This window comes from Sinocyclocheilus rhinocerous, unplaced genomic scaffold (genome assembly GCF_001515625.1).
Source record: "Sinocyclocheilus rhinocerous isolate Xijiao unplaced genomic scaffold, SAMN03320098_v1.1 scaffold880, whole genome shotgun sequence".
Lineage (NCBI taxonomy): Eukaryota > Metazoa > Chordata > Actinopteri > Cypriniformes > Cyprinidae > Sinocyclocheilus > Sinocyclocheilus rhinocerous.
Genome location: NW_015666969.1, coordinates 1,212,583 through 1,222,542, shown reverse-complemented (window position 1 = coordinate 1,222,542; position 9,960 = coordinate 1,212,583).

The window sequence follows — 9,960 nt, the reverse complement described above, 5'->3', positions numbered from 1 at the left end:
GTTTTTTTTTTTTAAGTCTAATAAATGTTAAAATTGATAGCTCTCAATTATAGCTACTGTAATGCTCAATGGCTATAGTCAATGGTTAAATATTAGGAGAGAAAAAAAAAATTCCTAGAGACATCAGAAGTATTGGTATCAGTGATACTCACCTTCAGACATACCTTCTACATTAATTTGAAGATTGAATGTGAAATTATTGCCATATAAAAGTATATGTAAACTTTAATGTTAGGTGGGATTAATTGTGATTTATCGTGATTAACTTTAGAAAAAAAATGTGTGATTAAATAGTTTTTTTTAATCGATAGTTATAGTTTTTTAATCAGCAGTTTTTATTTTATTTTAATTAATTTTTTATTTTATTTATATATGTGCGTTTGGCAGACACTTTTATCCAAAGCGTATATTAAGTATTACAAGTATATTCAATCTAATATGCAATAAAATGAATTTACGGAAGTTTTAGGTTTATAATTACATACCTGAAATTAATTGTTGACTTTTGTATAGTATGTCTGTGCACAAAATGCATGAGAGCATTTTGTCATGCAGTACTGCATTTCATGTCAAACTGTAATTTGTTCAGTCCACAAAATTAGTCCAGTTACACTCGGAGCTGCATAACATCAAAATTTGTGAATGATGCGCAATCTAATTCTGCAGAAATCTACCAAGCTTTCTGTGGCCACAGATTCTGCACCTGGAAAATTCCCAATTCACAAATTCAAAGCCTCTCATGTACAGCACATGCACATGTGAAGGTTAAAAAGAGACTGCTATCATTCATTGGCTGTCTTCACGAAAGCATGCACATCCCATAAACAAGAATGCACATCCCTCAGGAAACCACAAAGGTATTTAGCTGGAAACACACTCATGTTTGTCCTCACTACAATCTACCGCCATCTCTGTGACACCTCCCAACCTTTCTGCTCTGTCTCTCATCACCGATGTGGTAACTCTATCTCCCTCCAGTGCCACTCACAGGACCCGGCTTGTGCGGAACTGCAGATTTTAACCACTCTCTTTCCGGAAAATGTTTATTTAGCTCTGTCTCCCGAGAGCCGCTTCCTCTCTCAGAGCTCAGCCTATGATCAATGACCCGTCATATCCCCGTGGCAGTCCTCCTCAACCTTACGCATTATATCTCCTCTCTCTCTCTTTCCCCTCTCTCTTTCTTTTTGTTCCTTGCTCATTTGCTTTTGCCTGGCTGAAAGTCATTATGTGCCCAAGATGAAAAAGTCGCTGTCTCCTCTCCACAAAAGCCTGGGGTTCGGAGACTAGCGATGGAATACACTTGTAATTTTCCCCAAAATGGCCTTTGAAGCCTCAGTTTGTGCTGTTACTGGGGTGGTAGTGCTTTGAGTTTGTTCACTAACAACACTAGATGTAACACATTGTTTTTGAGGCCCTGGAAAAGGAGGTTTAAGTCAAATCAAATTGACTCTTTTTACTTTCTTAATGCATTTGCTAGGACTCATTGTGACCGATTCATTTGTGCAAGTTAGTTGAAAGAAAAAAAAAAAGTTAGCTTTTGTAATCATTAATTGAAATGTAAAATTAATTTCTTGTCACTTAGACTTTGTGGGCTATTGTGTAATGTGAACCACTGAACCCTTTCCACAGACTATGATCAGACATTTCCACAGTTATTGATATTGTAAATATAGCAAGGTTTTGTATATTCTCAATAAATAATAATAATAATAATAATAATAATAATAATAATAATGACTATTATTATTATTATTATTAGTAGTAGTAGTAGTAGTAGTAATACACACTTATAACATTAAACTATGCATTTTATTATGAAAAAAAAAGAAAAGTAACAAGCTCTCAAGACACATTAAATACATTAAAGAAAAAATGGTACTTATTGTTTGAATTCATAAAAATAAAAAAAATAAAAAAATAAATAAATGACAACATTTGAAAGCTGAGAGTTTGTTTTCATTCCTAAAGTGATCTTGTCTGTCGTCGCGTTGTCAGTGTTTTTTTTATCCGATAAGAAGACTTAACAATAATAATACATAAACTATGATGGAAACACATTTACAGAATACATTTTCCGATGTCCATCAAAAAAGTCATGTGACATTTTAATCATTTTGAAATACCTGAACTAAAGTGTGTCATTAAAATTATTTGTTATTATTTTAATAACTGTCCCATAGCTGTCTCACATAATTTCATTCCCAAACATCAGGCAACGAAACGCAGGATAACATGACAGCTTTTGTATTGCATTTCACCTGCACGCTCATATATTATGCGCAAGTCATATATTATGTAGGAAAAAAGTGCCACAAGTTGCAGCATTTCATTTTTATTATTGATATGTTGTGCCAGTTTCCCCGTGAAGTGATGGTTTTATTCACTTGGACCACATGGGACGGAAACAGTGCCTTATTTGCAAATGTTTTGTGATATTCTAATTTTGAGCACAAGTTACATTCACAACTTTGGTTGGAAACTATTGTTTTTAGCCAGCTTCAATTCTACATATCCTATTCAATTAAATATCCCGTTTCACTCAGAAACGAGTCACATATAATGAAGGTTCACAATCACTGTGAAGGTATGAAGGCAGACAATATTAAGAAGTATATTTACAGACTTGTTAATGCTTTGAGCATAAAAAAATAAAAATGTGTGTTTGCATCATTTAATTTACATATTAATACACCTATTGAAGATCATACATCCTTTCTTCAGAACATCCAGTATGGCCCCACAAATGTAGAATGCTCACATGTAAGCAGTGCTAATGAGGTCACAGGAGCAGGACCTTTCTTCCTGTGCAGTTCAGATGTGTAGAGAATGAGCTACTGTCTAATATCTGGTGTAGAAGACCTTCCTCATTCATCATCATCTGTTCAGTGGCCTCCTAAGAGATGCTTTCAGGGGAAAGGATAATGGATTTTACACATAAGCCAACATGAAAAATCTACAACCCAAAATTGCACTTCTGTATTAAAGGAATAGTTCACCCAAAAATGAAAATTTGCTAAAAATGTATTCACCCTCAGACCATTCAAGATGTAGATTAATTTGTTTCTTCATTACAACAGAATTGGATAAATTTTGCATTAAATTACTTTCTCACCAATGGCTCCTCTGCAGTGAATGGGTGCCGTCAGAATGAGAGTACAAACAGCTGATAAAACATCACAATAATACACAAGTAATCCACACGACTCCAGTCCATCAATGAACGTCTTGTTTAGTGAAAAGCTGTGTGTTTGTAATAAATAAATCCATCAAAATGTGTCAAGATCTTTAAAGGAGCCCCTTTTTACAATATGTAATATATGTCTCTGGTGTCCCCAGAATGTGTATGTGAAGTTTCAGCTCAAAATACTCCACAGATCATTTATTATATCATTTTGAAAATGCCTATTTTGAGTGGAAGCAGAAATGGCTGTTTTTCGTGCATGTTTTTTTAAATGCAAATGAGCTGCTGCTCCCCGCCCCCTTTTCCAGAATAGAGCTGCGCCATTACAGCTCGTACCTGCTAAAAAAACATCTGTTTTGGTTCTAATTATTATGTTTATCGTGCTGAAATCATCCGTTTTAAATCATATTAGTTTAAACTTCTGATGTACGGTTTTCTGAAGCACACGTACAGAAAGCGGCTGTCACAGCATGTGAGTACTAAACTAAGTTCTCATTCACACACAAGTTTACGTTAAAAACACACGAGTTACAAAAACTTTCGGTTATGTCTGTGAAGGTAAACATGGAAAATAAATTGCATGTTTATTTTAGATCTGTGTGGCAGCAGCAATATACAGTAAATAAATCAATAAATCCACTGCTCTCTTGTCTCCTCTGAGGCTGGGACTGTAAATAGTGTTCTTTGCTCATCTGTGCAGCCAAACACAGAACAGTTTGCGTGTTTTGCTCAAACTTTTGCCATGGCATTACACCATTGTCCCTTGCGAAAACACAATAACGGTGCCGTGGGTGCAAACTTACAGATTAAGGGGCGTAATATTATAATGAGATCCCTTTGCCACGTCACCAAGGGAGCGAAATCAGACGCGCTGGTTTTTTTCAGATGCTTACCAAAACAAAGTTACTGGGTTAATCTTTTTCACGTTTCCTTGGTTGGTAGATGCACCAGGGACCTGATTATAGCACTTAAAACCTGGAAAAGTCAGATTTTCATCTTTAAATAAATACTACCTTGGCACGCATACAATTCCAGTAACCATTTTAAATATACTGTGATGCCCTGTCCGGCCGGAGCGACGAGACAAAAACATTAAAACCCATTATAAACGAAGCATTTGTTGCATCCAGTGGGGACATAATTACTGATTATAATGACTTATACTGTCTGTTGCGTTGCATCGCGCCGTGTAAACATAAAACCATGTTTGCATTTGTGATCTGAGAAATGACAAACAACAAGAGCTACTCTACACTGCTCAAAACTTTGTGTTTGAATCGTCAGTGGCAAATCCTTTATATAAAAGACGTACTAACAGTCTGTGAGTCAGAACAGCCGGCATAGCACTTAAAACCTGGAAAAGTCAGATTTTCATGTCACCTCTAAATGGTCGCTTATGGATAAAATATGAGTCCTCTACCCATAATATTACTTCCTCCAGTGAAAAAGTCGTCTTGTCTAGAGGAAGCGCTGTTTTGGATAATGGAATGGTATTTTGGCCAAAATTGAAGGTTAGTTAAAATGATGGATTTGTTTATTACAAACACACAGCTTTTCACTACACAAGACATTCATTGATGAGCTGTATGGATTCATTGTATGGATTACTTGTGGATTATTGTGATGTTTTTATCAGCTGTTTGGACTCTCATTTTGACGGCACCCATTGACTGCAGATGAGCCATTGGTGAGCAAGTGATGTAATGCTAAATTTCACCAAATCTGTTTGGATGAAGAAAAAAAATCATCTACATCTTGGATGATCTGAAGGTGAGTACATTTTCAGCAAATTCCATTTTGGTTCAACTATTTCTTTAATGTTATGTATTTCTGAGTGAAACAGGATATTCAATGAGGAACACATTTAGAGGAATCGGAAATTTTCAAGCCTGGAAAAAAAAGTTATGTGAAAATCTAACAAATATATTATATATATATATAATGCGCTGGACACATCGGAATATTTGGGTTGAACTGTTCTGGAACAGTGTTGTAAATACAACTTAACCACTGATTTCTAGTCGTGTACTCTTTTGGAAGACCAAACAAAGTAGTTTTGCTTTCATGACGAAACACACGGCAGGCTAGAGTAAGCGGCGGCCGGGGGCTAGAGTGAGCGGTGGCGGGCGGGCTTGAGAACGGCACCGCCAGCGTGCTTGCGGCAACCACATGTGACGACCCCGGGCTGGACTCCGCTTCGTGTACGGTGAAAGCCGATCCGGCGATCCACAGAGTGAAGTTGATGTATTTCCTCAGCGACCAGCACGGATAAGCTCTAGGCATGACGAAGCGGTGGGGGCGTGTTAGAACGAGCCATTTTAGGTAGGCGTGGTTGACTCTTAACTTGTATAAAGAATATCTCTTTGGATTTGAGACTTTAGTCTTTGCAACTTTACAGATCTTCTTTATGCACCAAGATCTTGTAACACTTCAAAGATAAAGGAAAAATTTAAATTGCATCATATGACCCCTGTAAAACAATATTCACATAAACCCATTATAATAAATGTCCTATTTACCTGTGCCCTTCAGCAGAAATATACATACATTGAAATTGAAGTTATCAAACACTAAATTCTAAATTAAATATAGATGAATCCTTAAAGCTATAAAAGTTTTTTTTTTTTCTTTGTCCTTTGATTAATAGACATCACAGCAGCTGGTTATTAGGTTATTTTGGCTGTTATTTCTTTAAGAGCTGCCGCTGCTAAACGTGACGCGGATCTGACATGCATCATATAAACTCTTTTTACCTTTTCTGACCCACTTCAGGTCTTAAAGTCTCTATTAATGAGCTGATGAGTTACATCGGGTGTGTTAGATGAGGGAGACAGTGTTGGGTTGCTCCAGGACAGTTTTGAAAACCCTTTCAGAGACATGTTCTTAAATGTGACTCATATAAAATATATTACATGCATGCACAGTTTTAAGGCAGCTTTAATCGCCTTTTTAGTAACTTCATGACTTAACTGACCACGACATTGCATGCACGTAGTTTATTTCGCGCTTTGATATGAAAGGATACAGGCTACAGCGCGCGTCGGTTTGTGCGTGCGTGCAATTGAAGAGCACGCGCTGCGAGCACAGTACCGTTTCCGTTTTGACTCGCGCCTGGCGCTGAAGTTAAGTGGAGCGCGCGTCTGAAACATTTCCCGTTCTCAGTCATTCCGCGACTGAATAAATGCACTTCTTGTCAAGAGAAAAAGTGACAGACGCAACAGTTGTCAGCGGGGTGGCAAACCCTAGCCCCGCCCCTGCGTTAATTGCGCAATTTTTTACGCGTTAAACTGAAAAAAAATAATCACCTGCGTTAACGCACTAATTCTGACACCACTAGTTATTTCACATCACATCATATGACAAGTTAAGACACGTCATTGTACCATTTCACCCATTAATGCCTATAGTTTCAGCAATACAACTAATTATTTCAGTGTAGCTGTCTTGACATTTTATTTTTAATGAGATTAAATTTCACATTCCCCTTTGTCATATTTGATTTAGAATAATAGCCTATTATACTAATTTATGTCTTATTGTAATGTTGGATATGCCTTTAAAGGTCACTGTAATTGCTTAAATTAGCATGGATCATTATTCACATGATGGAAACTGCCATATATCTTGCTTGCCGAGACCACTGCACATATTCCAGAGTGAGACTATATAGAGCGATGGGGATACAATGTGGAAAGTGGTACACTTAGCATTAAACCTCATATAACTGTAAAGGAATGCTCAGGGTTCAATAGAAGTTAAGCTTTTGACAGCATGTGTTGATTAACACAGAAAACAACTTCGACCCTCAGTTTGTAAAACAACAAACAAAAATAACCTTTACAGTAATGCATTTATAATGGAAGTCTATGGGGCAAGGCATCGCACCAGAATAAACATAAAAAAATTCATTAGTTGAGAAAGCATAGCCCTATGAATTGTGCATTATACATGTTTACGTGAGTCTATAGTGTATATATATATATATATATATATATATATATATATATATATTCCAATCTTTCTATTCCTGTCTTAACAATAAACACAGTAATCTTTGCACAATACTGTACACTTAAGGATACAAGAAATAAACTTGACGTGCTTGACAAGTACTGATAACATAGATGAAAATCCACCAACCAAACTTATATATGTAATGCATAACAAGAAGTTCATCCATCTAAATGAGTAGTAGAATGATTTAAACACTTTGCAACTCAAGTAATACATTTCGTGAATCGTCGATTTCGGACAGTAATCGATTTAAAATGCTAAGAATCGAATGAATCGCGATTTCTATAGCGATTCAATGCTTTCAAAATATATACACATTAAAGGTGCAGTAGGAGATCTTAGAAAATGCTAACTTTAGCCTGATAGCACTGAAAGCGAACATCCCACACTCCCTGCAATCGCCGTCCAAAGCCACGCCCCATGAACGCATATACGCTCACAGATCAGAATACCAGACAACATTACTACAATAGGCTACATCAGCAGTTCCCAATTCCAGCCCATGTTCCGAAGTGAAGTAAACTTAAACAGATTTCCCCTGCTCAGGGAGTAGGGAGCAAATGAACACTGTGTAGGGATCATATCAATCAGAACACAGTTCATGCACGTAGATCACTTCTAACTAGCTGGTTATCTGTCAGGGGCTGGCGTCTAGTGTTCTCCCTCTCACCACCAGAGGTCGCCATCTCCCATCCTCCCGGACTCCTTCTCCGTCACCTTGACTTCACACACCTGGGCACACACTCACACACACACACACACAGCCGTCGCCCATCCGGGACTCCATCACCTTCACTCCACACACCTGTGCACACACTCACTCTCACACAGCTGTGGCCCATCATGAGGACTATTTATGCGCCTTCCCCACGCCACTGGGCGCGGATGATTAATGTTTGTTTCATGAGCGTTACTAGGGTTATAGTGTTTGTACCGGGACTGATGCAAGCCAAGTGGCCGTATTGCATCCGAGTCCATTGCTGTTTCAAGCCTGTTTCAGAGTCTTAGCTCTGTTTGTGTTTCTGTTTTACCTATATATATATATATATATATATTAATTAATAACTTATTTTAATTACTAAAAATGTACATTTCAGCTGTGTCCCAATTTTCTCTCTCCTTTTTTTGTTTTATCTTATGTATGTATTCATTTATTTATTTCATTAATTCAAACAAATATGATATTTGGTCCCAAACTAGCCAGTCTATAAGATGCAGCTTCATTTAGGCTAAATTTGCAACCATGTTTTTTTTTTCAGACCTGTTAAGAAACCAGTTTTAGGCTCTATTGCAGTGTACAATTTGCGTAGTTACAGAGCAATTTTACTCTATTCCCAGTTTGAAGACCCTGCTTATTTTATGATTACATCAAGAGACTCTGCAGAAAACAGTTTAATCTCTTTGATGTTTCCAAATGCATAAAATTGATTTGCTCTATGATCACCGTTAAATATTTCTGTTTCATTTGGCCCAATGCAAAGGATAAGTTTATGTCAATATTTTATAGAAGTATGACAGAGAAATGTAAAGAGAATTTAATAAAACTTTAACATCCTTGTGTAAAATTCAATACCACGTAAAACAGGTTTTAAGCATCGCTTTGTCAGGTACTTGGAAAAAAAAAATTCAATATTAAGGTTACGAGGGGTGCACAATGAATATTGCAACTATCAACAAATATAGCGGTGGACAGCATGAGTTTAGATCAGTTTGCTAATTGTAGTCGCTAATGGGCTTTGCAGCCTCAACAGCCGGTTGTAGTATCACTCACAGAAAAACAACACAAGTGTAAAACTAGAAGAAGAATCAAAGCTGCACCATCTGTCAGCCAATTTAACTCTAAAATTAAAATCTGATTAAGCAGATTATGTGGGTGGTCTTAATTTAATTCGTATCAAGTTAAAGGAGTTGAAAAAAAAAGACATGCAAGCAGATAAAATACTGAAATAGTGACATATATACTGGTATAACAGCAAATCGTGACTTTTATCACACAGGTTAACATGGCTGTCTTGCTCTCGACAGCCTGCAGTAAACTGTTGCAGGAGTTCACTATATCACGGGTTGGCAGACGCAGGTGCGGCATACTTAGCGACCCATGATTGTCTGCATTACAAGTCTCCCAGCGGATTTTCCTGCTAAATATTGTTGAGGTGAATGGATAGGATTGTTTGCTGCGTTGAGAGCTTTGATATGTGTGCTGGTATTTATTTTTACTCCTTTTCTCTATCAGTCCTGGCAGTCCTAGGCAGGCACTCAGTGAGATATTGAGAACGTCTCCAGGTTACGCATGTAACCATGCTGCATCGAAACGCTACGGGAATGCCTCAAGCGTGACCACGCTCTGGATCACATGTGTAATCAGTCCAATGGATGGGCGAGACGTCACAGGTGGGGTGACGTAGAGACCAGGAAGCATAAAAGCATATGCGGTGAAACTGGTGTCAGCTTCTAGGAGTGAAGCAAGCGCTGGCAGGGATGACGGAAGTATGGCCTTGAGACGCAGCTCCCCCTGACTAAGCATTTAAATAATTTAGGGGAAGCATTTAAATAATCTTGTGAATGCACTTAAAGAAAGCAGAATCGAATCTAATCTATTGAATTATCTATCGAATTGAAGCTATCTGAATTTGCAAAAATCATTCTTGAATCAAATCGAAAACCCATGAATCGTGAATCGAATCGCTGTCTACCCAAAGATTCACAGCCTTAATATATATATATATATATATATATATATATATATATATATATATATGCATAAA